Source organism: Aulonocara sp. 'chitande type north' Nkhata Bay, linkage group LG23, assembly GCF_057382095.1.
Source record: "Aulonocara sp. 'chitande type north' Nkhata Bay isolate Kocher_YH1m ecotype deep benthic linkage group LG23, A_spYH_male_GT1.1, whole genome shotgun sequence".
Lineage (NCBI taxonomy): Eukaryota > Metazoa > Chordata > Actinopteri > Cichliformes > Cichlidae > Aulonocara > Aulonocara sp. 'chitande type north' Nkhata Bay.
In genome coordinates, this window is record NC_141365.1 from 21,669,647 (window position 1) to 21,684,496 (window position 14,850).

Consider the following 14,850-nt stretch of genomic DNA (forward strand, 5'->3'; position numbering starts at 1 on the left):
GGCCTCACGTCCATTCCTTGGTGACTCATCAGATGTATTAACCGTATCTCTGTTTTTCTCGTCAGCCTCGAAAACCCACCTACCAGGCTCTCCTGGATACCAGTTTGCTGCCGCCGGTAATCCCTCTCCGTGTCGGAGCTGCCATTCTTTCCTGCCTGCCTCCCTGCATTGCATGCAGTACCCACCTGGACCTCTCCTGCCTCCCCCCTCCACGCAACCCTCACCTGCAAGTTTGTAAGACAGCTCAGTGTACTATCCTTAGATTCACTCGCAGCTCTCTGTGGGATTCCCCTGACTGCTCTCTCCTCTGTTTCAGTGCCCTGGCCCGCCACAGTTTCCCCTGCCCAGTACCTGCACTCAGTTATCCCTGCCGTCTAGTTATCATCACAGTATCTTCTCTCGCCTCAGACATCTAGTTTATGTTCATTGATTCTAGTCTGCACTTTCTGTTAGCCTTTGAGCATTGTAAAATAAATATCTCTTTTCGTTACACCTCACCCCTGGCCTCCGGTTTTGAATCTGCACTTGAGTCCCTTCCATTTCCACGGGCCACTGCGCCTGACAGTATAATCTGGCCAGTGTATGGACTCAGCGGATCAAATCCGGACCGCCGTCTCAAAACAGGGCGCCATTCTTGGCACTCACGAGGACGCGCTCCAGTTTCTCCTGGCGAAGGTTAACTCACTCACCGACGAGCAGGAGAAGATGCAGTCCGCGGTTCAGACCCTTCAGTCAGCCACTGCCCCGGAACCCGAACCCGTTCCCGGTACGTCGGCATCGGTATCCGCGCCGCCGCCACTTCAGCCCGCTGCGGGTCCTGAGCCCCTGCAGACGCCGATGTTCCGCGATGCCGCCTCCCCGGAGCCGGAACCTTTTTCTGGCGGCCGGGGGGGATGTAGCGGTTTCCTCCTTCAGTGCGAGCTAGCGTTCGGGCGCTCACCCCGCTCGTTTGTTTCTGAAACCGTGCGGATTTCTTATTTAGTCGGGAAACTGCGTGATCGCGCCCTTACATGGGCAGAGGCTTATCTAGCTAGACATCCGTTACCGACTTGTCATTATGACGACTTTCTGAGTGAGTTTAAGAAGACTTTCGCTCACCCGACCTCTGAACGCAGTTCGGCGCGGAAGCTGTTGCATCTTCGTCAGGGACGGCGGAGCGTTGCGGACTTCCTGATCGATTTCCGCATCGCCGCCGCCGAGGCGGGCTGGTCTGATCGGGCTCTACACGGGGTGTATTTGCACTCCCTCAACGATGAGATGAAGGACCACCTGGCCTCCCGGGACGAGCCCGCTAATTTTGAGGAGCTGGTTTCCCTCACACTTCGCATTGACAGCAGGTTGCGGGAGCGAGAGTGGGAGAGGGACTACAGCTCCCGTCGGTCCTTGCGGCGGTCATCTCCGGTCGTTTCTCTCCCGCCACCGCTTCCGGTTCAGCCGTCCGCTCCCTTTGCTGGCACAGGGGGTGGTGAACCGGAACCGGAACCCATGCAGATCGGGCGTTACCAGCTGACGGTGGAAGAGAGAGAGAGGCGCCGCCGTTCACACTCTTGCTTTTATTGTGGCTCCGGTGAGCATTTGATTTCTTCCTGCCCTAAGAAGGGAAAAGAGACCGCCCGCCGGTAGATCCGGGGGTACGGGTGGGCGGTACCAGGGTTAACGCCAAGCCCCGATTTTTGCTTTCTGTGACACTCTTACTCGGTCAGGGAGCCCACGTCTCATCAGCGCTGGTTGATTCAGGGGCCGAGCAGAGTTTGATTGACAGGGGATTTGCTGAACAGCTTCAGATCCCTCTTTTTGAGTTAAATCCGTCTATTCCAGTTAGGGCATTAAACGATCAGGTCTTTTCTTACATCACTCATCGCACTGCACCGGTTACCTTGATCACTTCCGGCAACCACAGAGAAACACTGATCTTTTACACCTCACAATCCCCTGACACGCCCATAATTCTAGGTTTCCCATGGCTAAGGCATCATAATCCTCACCTGGATTGGGTGGGACAGAGGGTCGTGAGTTGGAGCCCATATTGTCACGCAAACTGTCTCGTCTCAGCTGCCCCACCAGGGGCCACCGAGCCCTCTAGCAAGGAGAACTGCACCCCTGACCTCTCTGCGGTTCCCCCCGAATATCATGACATATCTGAAGTTTTTAATAAAGATAAGGCACTGTCCCTGCCACCCCATCGCCCTTACGATTGTGCCATTACCTTGTTTTCCGGCTCCACGTTACCTTCCAGCCGCCTCTACAACTTGTCACGCCCTGAACGGGCTGCCATGGAAAAATACATCAGAGACTCACTGGCAGCTGGACTCATCAGACCATCAACTTCCCCTGTGGGAGCTGGCTTCTTCTTCGTGGGTAAGAAAGATGGCACACTCCGCCCATGCATTGACTTTCGGCCCCTTAATGACATCACAGTTAAAAACAAATACCCATTACCACTTATCAGCTCCGCTTTTGAGCCCCTCCATGGGGCCACCATTTTTACCAAACTGGATCTCAGGAACGCATATCACCTAGTCAGAATCAGGGAGGGGGATGAGTGGAAAACTGCGTTTAACACACACTTAGGACATTTCGAGTATCTAGTCATGCCATTTGGCCTCACTAACGCACCTGCAGTTTTTCAGACCCTAGTGAATGATGTCCTTAGGGATTTTCTGGATCGTTTTGTCTTCGTTTACCTCGACGACATCCTGATTTTTTCCAAGGACCTCAAGGAACACAGAGTCCATGTCCGGGCCGTACTCCAGCGGTTGTTGGAGAACAAGTTATATGTCAAAGCCGAGAAATGCGAATTCCACTCACCGTCTGTGTCGTTTCTGGGTTACATTCTTGCAGGGGGGCAGGTGAAGACAGATCCGGCTAAAGTGAAGGCAGTAGCGGAATGGCCACTACCAACCTCACGAAAACACTTACAAGGGTTTTTGGGCTTCGCGAACTTCTACCGCCGCTTCATCAGGAATTACAGTCAAGTAGCCGCTCCCCTAACTCGTCTAACTTCCTCTAAGCTACCTTACCATTGGAGTCCGGAGGCCGACGCCGCCTTCTCCCGGTTGAAAGAACTGTTTACCTCTGCGCCGGTCTTAATCCATCCTGATCACAGTAAACCCTTCGTCGTGGAAGTAGACGCGTCAGGCGTTGGGGTCGGGGCGGTGTTGTCCCAGCATCCAGGTTCATCTGCTAAGCTTCAGCCCTGCGCCTTTTTCTCCCGCCGCCTCTCACCTGCGGAGAGGAACTATGACGTTGGAGACAGGGAGTTGCTTGCTGTAAAGCTGGCGCTGGAGGAATGGCGGCATTTACTTGAGGGAGCAGAGCATCCATTCACTATTTGGACTGATCATAAGAACTTAACCTATTTACGCACAGCCAAAAGGCTCAACTCGCGCCAAGCTCGATGGTCCCTATTCTTTACTCGATTTAACTTTTCCATCTCTTACCGACCAGGCACCCGCAACACCAAGCCGGATGCTCTGTCCCGCCAGTTCGACCCTGTGTGTGACCCGTCTGATGCACCCACCATCTTGCCGGCAGGAGTCAGGATCGGTTCTGTCGCCTGGGACGTGGAGGAGGACATCCGCCGTGCGCTGGAGACTGAGCCAGACCCCGGCACGGGCCCTCCGAACCGACGCTATGTCCCCACCGTGGCTCGCCCTAAGGTGATCGATTGGGTCCACAAGGGCAAATTTTCTTGCCATCCGGGTGGGGGGAGAACAGGCTCACTCCTTAAAAGGTATTTCTGGTGGGAGACTATTGATAAAGACGTCAAAGAATATGTAGCTGCCTGTCCTGTCTGCGCACGTAACAAATCGAGCTCACTACGCCCAGCTGGACTTTTACGACCCCTCACTATACCTCATCGCCCCTGGTCTCACATTGCGTTGGATTTTGTCACTGGCCTTCCCGTCTCCTCAGGTAAAACCACGATTCTCACTGTGGTGGATAGATTCTCCAAAGCTGCACACTTCATTGCCCTAAACAAAATCCCCACTGCAACGGAGACAGCCAAGATTATGACTGAGCAGGTCTTCAGACTCCACGGCATACCTTGCGAGATCGTGTCAGATAGGGGCCCTCAGTTCATTTCGCGAGTGTGGAGGTCGTTCTGCACCGCTCTCGGGGCTAAACCCTGCTTGAGCTCAGGATTTCATCCACAGACGAATGGGCAGGCCGAACGGCTCAACCAGGAACTGGAGGCCACCCTCCGTTGTGTCGCTGCCTCCAACCCCGCCTCATGGTCCTCGTTGCTGCCGTGGGCAGAATACGCTCACAATTCGCTTACGTCTTCTGCTACTGGCCTCTCGCCTTTCGAGGCCTCCATAGGTTACCAGCCGCCTCTCTTCCCCGACCAGGAGGCCGACCTCGAGGTTCCCTCGGTCCAACACCATCTCCGACGTTGTCAGCGGGCGTGGAGGTTGACCCGTCGGTCGTTGTGCTGGTCCGTTGCTCGCCAGTGCCTGTACGCGGACCGTCGCCGCAGGGCAGCCCCTGCCTACTCCCCTGGGCAGAAAGTGTGGTTGTCTGCTAAGGACGTTCCCCTCACGGTGGCATCCCGTAAGCTGGCCCCGCGTTTCATTGGACCCTTCGAGGTGGAGCAGGTCCTCAGCCCTTCTGCGCTGCGGTTGAAGCTGCCTTCCTCGCTGCGCATTCACCCGACCTTCCACGTCTCCCAGGTCAAGCCGGTGGTCGTGAGTCCGTTGTGCCCTCCTTCCGCTCCCCCTTCTCCCGCCCGGCTCGTGGATGGGCATCCTGCCTTCGCGGTCCGGCGCATTCTGGACGTCCGTCGGCGGGGACGGGTCCGGCAGTTCTTGGTGGACTGGGAGGGTTATGGGCCTGAGGAGCGGTCCTGGGTGTCTCGTTCCTTGATTTTGGATCCTGCTTTGCTTTCTGCTTTTTACGGGGCTCAACGCGGGCCGCGGGTGGCTCGGTCGCCGGGGGTCGACCCTTGATGGGGGGGTAGTGTCGTGGTCTGGGTGGTTTTCCACAGCATCAGCTCCTCCCCACTGGGTGGAGTCTTTGTTGTTCCTCACCTGATGGCAATCGGACCAGCAGTATTTATGACCGGCGCACTCAACTGGTCTTCGCCAGATTATCTGCCAACTTTAGTCAGTTCTCGGCCTCACGTCCATTCCTTGGTGACTCATCAGATGTATTAACCGTATCTCTGTTTTTCTCGTCAGCCTCGAAAACCCACCTACCAGGCTCTCCTGGATACCAGTTTGCTGCCGCCGGTAATCCCTCTCCGTGTCGGAGCTGCCATTCTTTCCTGCCTGCCTCCCTGCATTGCATGCAGTACCCACCTGGACCTCTCCTGCCTCCCCCCTCCACGCAACCCTCACCTGCAAGTTTGTAAGACAGCTCAGTGTACTATCCTTAGATTCACTCGCAGCTCTCTGTGGGATTCCCCTGACTGCTCTCTCCTCTGTTTCAGTGCCCTGGCCCGCCACAGTTTCCCCTGCCCAGTACCTGCACTCAGTTATCCCTGCCGTCTAGTTATCATCACAGTATCTTCTCTCGCCTCAGACATCTAGTTTATGTTCATTGATTCTAGTCTGCACTTTCTGTTAGCCTTTGAGCATTGTAAAATAAATATCTCTTTTCGTTACACCTCACCCCTGGCCTCCGGTTTTGAATCTGCACTTGAGTCCCTTCCATTTCCACGGGCCACTGCGCCTGACAGTATAATCTGGCCAGTGTATGGACTCAGCGGATCAAATCCGGACCGCCGTCTCAAAACAGGGCGCCATTCTTGGCACTCACGAGGACGCGCTCCAGTTTCTCCTGGCGAAGGTTAACTCACTCACCGACGAGCAGGAGAAGATGCAGTCCGCGGTTCAGACCCTTCAGTCAGCCACTGCCCCGGAACCCGAACCCGTTCCCGGTACGTCGGCATCGGTATCCGCGCCGCCGCCACTTCAGCCCGCTGCGGGTCCTGAGCCCCTGCAGACGCCGATGTTCCGCGATGCCGCCTCCCCGGAGCCGGAACCTTTTTCTGGCGGCCGGGGGGGATGTAGCGGTTTCCTCCTTCAGTGCGAGCTAGCGTTCGGGCGCTCACCCCGCTCGTTTGTTTCTGAAACCGTGCGGATTTCTTATTTAGTCGGGAAACTGCGTGATCGCGCCCTTACATGGGCAGAGGCTTATCTAGCTAGACATCCGTTACCGACTTGTCATTATGACGACTTTCTGAGTGAGTTTAAGAAGACTTTCGCTCACCCGACCTCTGAACGCAGTTCGGCGCGGAAGCTGTTGCATCTTCGTCAGGGACGGCGGAGCGTTGCGGACTTCCTGATCGATTTCCGCATCGCCGCCGCCGAGGCGGGCTGGTCTGATCGGGCTCTACACGGGGTGTATTTGCACTCCCTCAACGATGAGATGAAGGACCACCTGGCCTCCCGGGACGAGCCCGCTAATTTTGAGGAGCTGGTTTCCCTCACACTTCGCATTGACAGCAGGTTGCGGGAGCGAGAGTGGGAGAGGGACTACAGCTCCCGTCGGTCCTTGCGGCGGTCATCTCCGGTCGTTTCTCTCCCGCCACCGCTTCCGGTTCAGCCGTCCGCTCCCTTTGCTGGCACAGGGGGTGGTGAACCGGAACCGGAACCCATGCAGATCGGGCGTTACCAGCTGACGGTGGAAGAGAGAGAGAGGCGCCGCCGTTCACACTCTTGCTTTTATTGTGGCTCCGGTGAGCATTTGATTTCTTCCTGCCCTAAGAAGGGAAAAGAGACCGCCCGCCGGTAGATCCGGGGGTACGGGTGGGCGGTACCAGGGTTAACGCCAAGCCCCGATTTTTGCTTTCTGTGACACTCTTACTCGGTCAGGGAGCCCACGTCTCATCAGCGCTGGTTGAGCATCATCAGCTCCTCCCCACTGGGTGGAGTCTTTGTTGTTCCTCACCTGATGGCAATCGGACCAGCAGTATTTATGACCGGCGCACTCAACTGGTCTTCGCCAGATTATCTGCCAACTTTAGTCAGTTCTCGGCCTCACGTCCATTCCTTGGTGACTCATCAGATGTATTAACCGTATCTCTGTTTTTCTCGTCAGCCTCGAAAACCCACCTACCAGGCTCTCCTGGATACCAGTTTGCTGCCGCCGGTAATCCCTCTCCGTGTCGGAGCTGCCATTCTTTCCTGCCTGCCTCCCTGCATTGCATGCAGTACCCACCTGGACCTCTCCTGCCTCCCCCCTCCACGCAACCCTCACCTGCAAGTTTGTAAGACAGCTCAGTGTACTATCCTTAGATTCACTCGCAGCTCTCTGTGGGATTCCCCTGACTGCTCTCTCCTCTGTTTCAGTGCCCTGGCCCGCCACAGTTTCCCCTGCCCAGTACCTGCACTCAGTTATCCCTGCCGTCTAGTTATCATCACAGTATCTTCTCTCGCCTCAGACATCTAGTTTATGTTCATTGATTCTAGTCTGCACTTTCTGTTAGCCTTTGAGCATTGTAAAATAAATATCTCTTTTCGTTACACCTCACCCCTGGCCTCCGGTTTTGAATCTGCACTTGAGTCCCTTCCATTTCCACGGGCCACTGCGCCTGACAGATATGAGAAAGAACAGATAATTTGTTCGTCACAGTGCTAGAAGCTGTGTGTTTTTGCATGGACAAGGTCAGATGCAGCAGCTAGACAAATAAATATCTGTATTATCAGAATGATGCTGCAGCTTTTTTTGTCTTTCCTTGAGGAAAGACAAAAACAGAAAATGAAACGGTTATTACTATTATTACGTTTCTTGCCTCCCTACTTGAAGAAGAAAGACACGAGGCATTTTATTTATTTATTTATTTATTTATTCATTTATTTATTTATTTATTTATTTATTTATTTATTTATTTTTCATCTCCTGGCCCAAGAGCTGGTCGACAGAGCAATTGAGATGAGGGCATATGCTGGTCTGGGGCACGCTGCCCGATGCATGCAGGTTGGTATATAACTATAAAGGTGTAGTTAACTGAAAAACAAATAACTACGAAATAATGAATCACAGTCTGATAAAAATGCATTATTTTTGTTCGGTTCAGGACTTGGAGAGGGCTCGTCAGCACCACCAAAACCAGCTAGAAATTGCTCAAGAACTGCAAGACAGAGCAGCACAGGGCAGAGCCTCATCCAACTTGGGTAGGTTTGATGGAGGGTCATAGAGGGGTCACCTGGCTGGAGGTAATAGGTTTTTTAATTTGGCGTCTGAATCTGGGATTTTGTTGTGGGAAACTAAAATGGTATGCCTTTTTTAGCTTTGGTCATTTTAAATGGCAAATCTATCTTTTACTAACAGTAAAATCAAAGTATGGCAGGTTTGACACACTGTGGTACTCCAGAACCTGTTGACAGCTACTGTGTAACAAAATTAATAAAAAAAGTAAACCGTTATTTACTTTAGGTCTTGAGTGGTTCACTCTCTGTGTGTCACGGTCGGGCGGATCACACACACAGTAATTCGGCGTGCCCGTGTGGCGTGCTGGCTAGACCCAAGCGCGGCGAAGGCTAGCGGTGGGTTTGGAGCAGACACGCAGTTATTCTAGTAATGATCAGTGCACGAAGCGTGGCTTCGGAACTGTCGTTACAGACAGAGAGCGAGCGGAGCCAGGAAGAGAAAAAGGATTGAAAGGGATTGTCACTCACGGTTGCTGAATCAGGCGGAGACTGACGTCGGCAGAGTTTCGGAGCTCCTGACACGAAGAGACTGATGTCTGAGCGGCGAACAGGTGGGTGGCGTCTCTCTTTTAACCCCGGCCCCGTGATCAGCTGATCACAGCCGATCACCGGCTGACAGGAACCCCCCCCCCCCTCGTTGGCAGAACGAATATGGATCAGGTTCTGGTGATCAGTCCAGATCAGAAATGGTTCTTTCGCTCCCAGGAGCCAATGCCGCCATTCTTCCAAGGCCCACTTGATGGCCAGGAGTTCCCGGTCGCCGACACCATACCGTCGCTGCGTGTCAGAGAATTTCCTTGAAAAATAGCAGCACGGGTGAAGTTTTCCATCCGGGCCATGTTGAGAGAGGACGGCGCCAGCGCCAACATCGGAGGCATCCACCTCCACCACAAAATCACCGGCAGGATCAGGGTGGAGCAGGACGGGAGCTGTAGCAAACCGACGGATAAGGTCTCGGAATGCCTGTTTCGCACCAGGGGGGAGGCAGAAGGGCCTGGGCAGGTTAGCTGGTTTAGTGAGGGATGTCAGTGGCGCGACAATGGTGCTGAAATTGCGGATAAAGCGCCGATAAAAATTGGCAAAGCCCAGGAAGCTCTGTAGCTGCTTAAGGCTGGAGGGCTGAGGCCACTGGGTCACGGCTTGGAGCTTTTGCGGGTCCATGGTCAGGCCATTGGAGGAGATGGTGAAGCCCAGGAAGGTAGTGGACCGTTGATGGAAGGCACACTTTTCCAGTTTGCAGAACAGCTGGTACTCGAGCAGCCTGCTTAGCACGGCCCGCACATGGCGAATATGGTCCACTTCGGTGCGGGAGTAGATCAGGATGTCATCCAGATAGGCAAACACCCACCGGCCCAGCATGTCCCGCAAGACATCGTTGATCAGGTGTTGGAAGACAGCAGGGCTGTTGCAGAGGCCGAAGGGCATCACCAGATACTCCCAGTGCCCGTTAGGGGTGATGAAGGCCGTCTTCCATTCGTCCCCTTCTCTAATCCGCACCAAATTGTAAGCGCTGCGTAGGTCTAGTTTGGTGAAGATGCAGGCCTGGGAGAGGGAATCGAGCGCGGTGGATAGCAGAGGAAGAGGATGGCGGTTCTTAACAGTGATTTTATTCAAGCCTCGGTAGTCTATACAGGGGCGAAGCCCGCCGTCTTTCTTCTTTACAAAGAAGAACCCCGCAGCTGCAGGGGAGGTAGAAGGGCGAATGAAGCCCTGTTGGAGAGCCTCAGCGACGTACTTCTCCATGGCTTTGTTCTCTGCGGTTGACAGCGAGAACAGGCGACCACGAGGAGGGACTGCTCCCGGGAGGAGCTCGATGGCCATGTCGTAGGAGCGATGAGGAGGGAGAGCAGAGGCTCGCCTCTTACTGAAGACCTCGGACAGGTCATGGTAAGCCGGAGGGATCCTATCCAGATCGATGGGCTCCGGGGGTGACGCCTCTTCTGACTTTGAGTCCTGTCCAGTCCGGAAGAGAAGGCAGCGGCGTGAACACCGGGGACCCCAGTCCAGGATCTGGCAGGAAGACCAGGAGACGTGGGGGTCATGTCGACAGAACCAGGGGTATCCGAGGATGAGAGGAGAGGAAGAGGCCGAGACTACTAGAAACCGGATCTCCTCCTGATGATCCCCGACAGACATGCGGACTGGCTGGGTCTGGAAATGGACCGGGTAGGGTTGGAGTGGTCGCCCGTCTACTGAGGTCACCGGGAGAAATCGGTCGACGGAAGTCAATGGGATGCGAAGCCGAGAGGCTAGTTTTTGGTCGATGAAGTTCTCGGCAGCTCCGGTGTCCAGGAGGGCTTCGGATGAGAGCTGTTGGTGTTTCAGGTGAAATGTGACCGGTAACAGAAAACGAGAGGGATCGGAGGAGTGGGAAGGGCCAGGTGGGACACCCCCGCAGTCTACCTGGCGTCGTCGTTTCCCGGCCGTAGCGGGCACTGGGGACGACGGTGTCGAGCTGATCCACAGTAGGCGCAGAGGCCCTCACGCCAGCGTCTCTCTTTCTCCTCTTTGGGGAGTCCACCCAGCTGCATGGGCTCCTCGCTGGATGTGCTGCTTGGGCTAGCCGTGGCTCCATCAGAGGGGGGAGGAGGTCGCGACGACGTGGTCCGCTGAGGCTGGAAGGGTTTTAAGGCCCGAGGGGCATGGCGAGGCCGCGACATCACACGTTGGTCGATCTTCAGGGCAAGGTCCACGGCCTCATCCAAGGTCTTTGGGGCCTCACGGCCGGCCATCTCGTCTCTGATGTAATCAGCCAGTCCCTCTAGAAAGATGGAGCGCAGAGAAGCATCTCCCCATTGAAGCTTAGCAGCCAGGGTGCGGAATTGGGAGGCGAAGTAACAGACTGGTCGGCTGCCCTGGCGTAAATGAAGCAGCTGTGACTCCACTTCCACTTCACTGCTGGGGGGAACGAAAGTCTTTTTTAACTCCTCCACAAACAGAGCATAGTCATTACACGCTGCAGATTTATTGTTGTAGAGAGCCGCGGCCCATTCCTGAGCCTGGCCAGACAAGAGAGAGGTTAGCATCGCCACTTTTGCACGGGCAGTGGCGTATTTAGTGGGTTGACATTCAAACATCATGTCTAAGGTGGCGAGCAACCCATCAGGCCGGCCGTCTACTCCGTTCCACTTATCTGGTAGTCCGATCCGGGGCTCAGCGCTCACCGGCACTGGCTGACGTTGCAGCGAGGTGACGGAAGAGGAAAGCTGGAGGACAGTTTCGGTGAGAGACTCCATCTTTGTGCTCATCCGATCCACCACACCGCGAAGATATAATACTTCGGCTTTCAGCCGTTCGAATTCCGCTGGGTCTATATGCGGCTCAGACATCCTGTCACGGTCGGGCGGATCACACACAGTAATTCGGCGTGCCCGTGTGGCGTGCTGGCTAGACCCAAGCGCGGCGAAGGCTAGCGGTGGGTTTGGAGCAGACACGCAGTTATTCTAGTAATGATCAGTGCACGAAACGTGGCTTCGGAACTGTCGTTACAGACAGAGAGCGAGCGGAGCCGGGAAGAGAAAAAGGATTGAAAGGGATTGTCACTCACGGTTGCTGAATCAGGCGGAGACTGACGTCGGCAGAGTTTCGGAGCTCCTGACACGAAGAGACTGATGTCTGAGCGGCGAACAGGTGGGTGGCGTCTCTCTTTTAACCCCGGCCCCGTGATCAGCTGATCACAGCCGATCACCGGCTGACACTGTGCCATCAATAGCACAATACTACTCTCACTTGGATGTGCACCTGTGTATCCTATGCAGCTGCAAGCATTTGATCAACTAAAACAGACATGTACACCTTTGGTTCCTGTCAACATTTTTTTCAAATAATAAGACTGCATCAATGCCATTCTTCCCCTTTTGGCAAACAACAGATTCAGCAGAGCTAATTTTCAGCTGCAGTCCATAGCAGGTAGGTGGCATATCAAATGAATCAACAAAACCAAACAGATATATGTGGGCATAACTGAAAGACAGAAAGACATGTAAAATAAAACACATACCATACAAAGAGTGGGCTTACAGTACAGACAAAAAATTAAATAGACGAAAATTTGAAATTGGCCAAAGGCTGGACCAGAGTGCAAAATATAACAGTGTGCTGGTGCACCACAAAAGGAAGTTAGATATTTTATTTACTTTTTTAATAGTAATAGTTCACAGGCATAATTCTCAACAGCATCCATCCATCCATTCTCTTCCACTAATCCTTTTCAGGGTTGCGGGGGGTGCTGGAGCCTATCCCAGCTGTCATAGGAGGAGAGGCAGGGTACACCCTTGACAGGTCGCCAGTCTGTCTCAGGGCTAAACAACAGCAATGAAATTAACAACGATAAGATGAAATAGACAAATGTGGGAAATGTAATCAATTTGCACTGTTACCCTAGAACAGGGGTCTGCAACCTTTATGACCCAAAGAGCCATTTGGACTCGGTTTCCACGCAAAAGAAAACACTGGGATCCGCAAATACTTTTTGACATCTAAAATTAAGATAACACTGTATATATTGTTTTTTTACCTTTATACTTTGTATAAACAACTAAGGTGTGTTGCTTATGAAATCCATGAAGTGCTACAGAGAAAATCACATTTTATTTATGTAATTAACACATTTTGAACTCTTAAAAAAATATAACAAAGGGAAAGACACCAAGCTGAAGTAAAATGATCCATGTAGCAAAGAAAAACTGTTGTGAGCCGCCACCCTTATATCGCCTTTGGGCTTTTGGAGCCTTGACCTGACTTTTAAAAACTAATTGGAAAAAAGCACTATGAGAGACAGAGGGGGGGGGGTAGCCTCCTCTGCACCCTGGTGACATACCCCTACTCCAAGGTCCTGCATGTGTGGGTGATTGTGGTGGAGCGGGAAGGGGGAGGCAGCTGGAGATGGGGAGGGAAGGAAGGGAGGGGCAAGTGACCCCTCCCTGGGGCCAGCTCCCCCGCTGACCCCAGTAGGCACCCCCATACTCCGCAACCCGCCAGGGAAAGGGGGCCCAGGCCCATCCAGACCGGGGCCCAGTGCAGCAGCACCTCCCGGCCGGCCCCACAGAGCCCGGGACAGTCCACCCAACCCCACCACAGAGAAAACTGCACCCACCCCACCATCCACTCATCTTCCAGACTACATAAGACAATAAACACCCAGGCTGAGATCTTCCTCCACCTCTCCTGTATCTCCCCCTCCTGCAGAGAGTTCCTGAAGAGAGGAAAGTTCCTGCAAGATGTGACAATCTCCCCCACCAGGTGGCTCGATGCACTGGCGGAACCCTGCTCCAGGGCTGGGCCCCCATGCACCCACCCGCCCACAACCCCGGCAACACACCAACCAGGACCCAAGCCCCCGAGGCCCGGCCAGGGCCCCAGCCCAGAGACGGAGCGCCCCCAGAACCTCACGCCCATCCCGGACCCACCCAGGGGCAGCCAGGCTATCAGGTCAGTAACCCACGTCCGTCAGCACAGACCCTCCCCTAGCCCCACTGCACGCAGCCGCGAGGAAACAGTCACCTGAGAGCCAAAAGAGCCCCCAACCGGACATGACCGCTACCCCGGGTTGAGCCCCCCAAGGAAGATGCCTCCGGGGAACCCCCCGACGCCCTAAGCCTGTCACTACCCCCACACCAATCACAACAGTGAATGCGGGACCAAACTATGACCCCCCACCCCCTCTAGGTGATGGAGCTGATCAAAGGAGCCCAGAGCAATTGATCTGATGTGGTGGCAGAGGCTGTATCAAGACTAATGTAATCTAATAGATAATTTCTATATTGGTTAGAATTAAGATTATTTTTATTTTTCCAGTTCATGAGGACTGTTTTCTTGGCTATGCATAGGGCAGTGAAAACCATATGGGCGATATTCTTTTCTGAAGTGACATTATCTAAGCTGCCCAACAAACACACTAAGGGGGAAGTTGGAATGTTACATTTCAGACACTTTGATAAGTCTTCACATATCTCGCGCCAAAACTTCTGAACTGGTGGACAGAACCAAAGAGCGTGGATATAATTGTCCAGTGAATTGGTTTGGCAGTGTGAGCAGTTGTTGGTAGACGTAAAGCCCATCTTGAACATCCGATGACCTGTATAGTGCACTCTATGTAATATTTTGTATTGAATTAATTGAAGACTGGGATTTCTAATTAGATGAAAGGTTTTTAAGCAAATCTGAGACCAGAAGTTTTGGTCTAAGTTAACTGATAAATCCGCTTCCCATTTTGCAGTAGGAAGTGATATTGATTCATCTGTTTTAGAAAGCATTCTGTATATTTTAGATAGTAATTTGGGGGTTTTAAGAGTAAGAAATTGAACCACACTTGGTGGTGTTTGTAGTTCAACTTGACCCGGTTTAAATTTCTTTTTTACTATGGATTTAATTTGTTGATATTCTAAAAATCTTTTTGTCATGGTCCTGGGTCATTTTGACCCAGTGTTCTTAGTTTTCCTGTAGTTTTGTATTTTGTTCCTTATGTCCATTGGATTGTTTGGTTTGCTATTTGGATTCCCCCCGTGTCCATGTTTTTATTGTGGTGTTTGTTCTGGTACCGTGTTCCCATCCTTTGTGTTCTGTGTTCTCCTCATCCCCTCGTATTCATCCTTCTTCTGTGCCTCTCTCTCTGCCTCTCTCTCTCTGTGCTCATATCTGTGTACTGTGTTGTGTTTAAGGTCCACATCTTGGTGTCAGTATTTTCAGTTTCGTG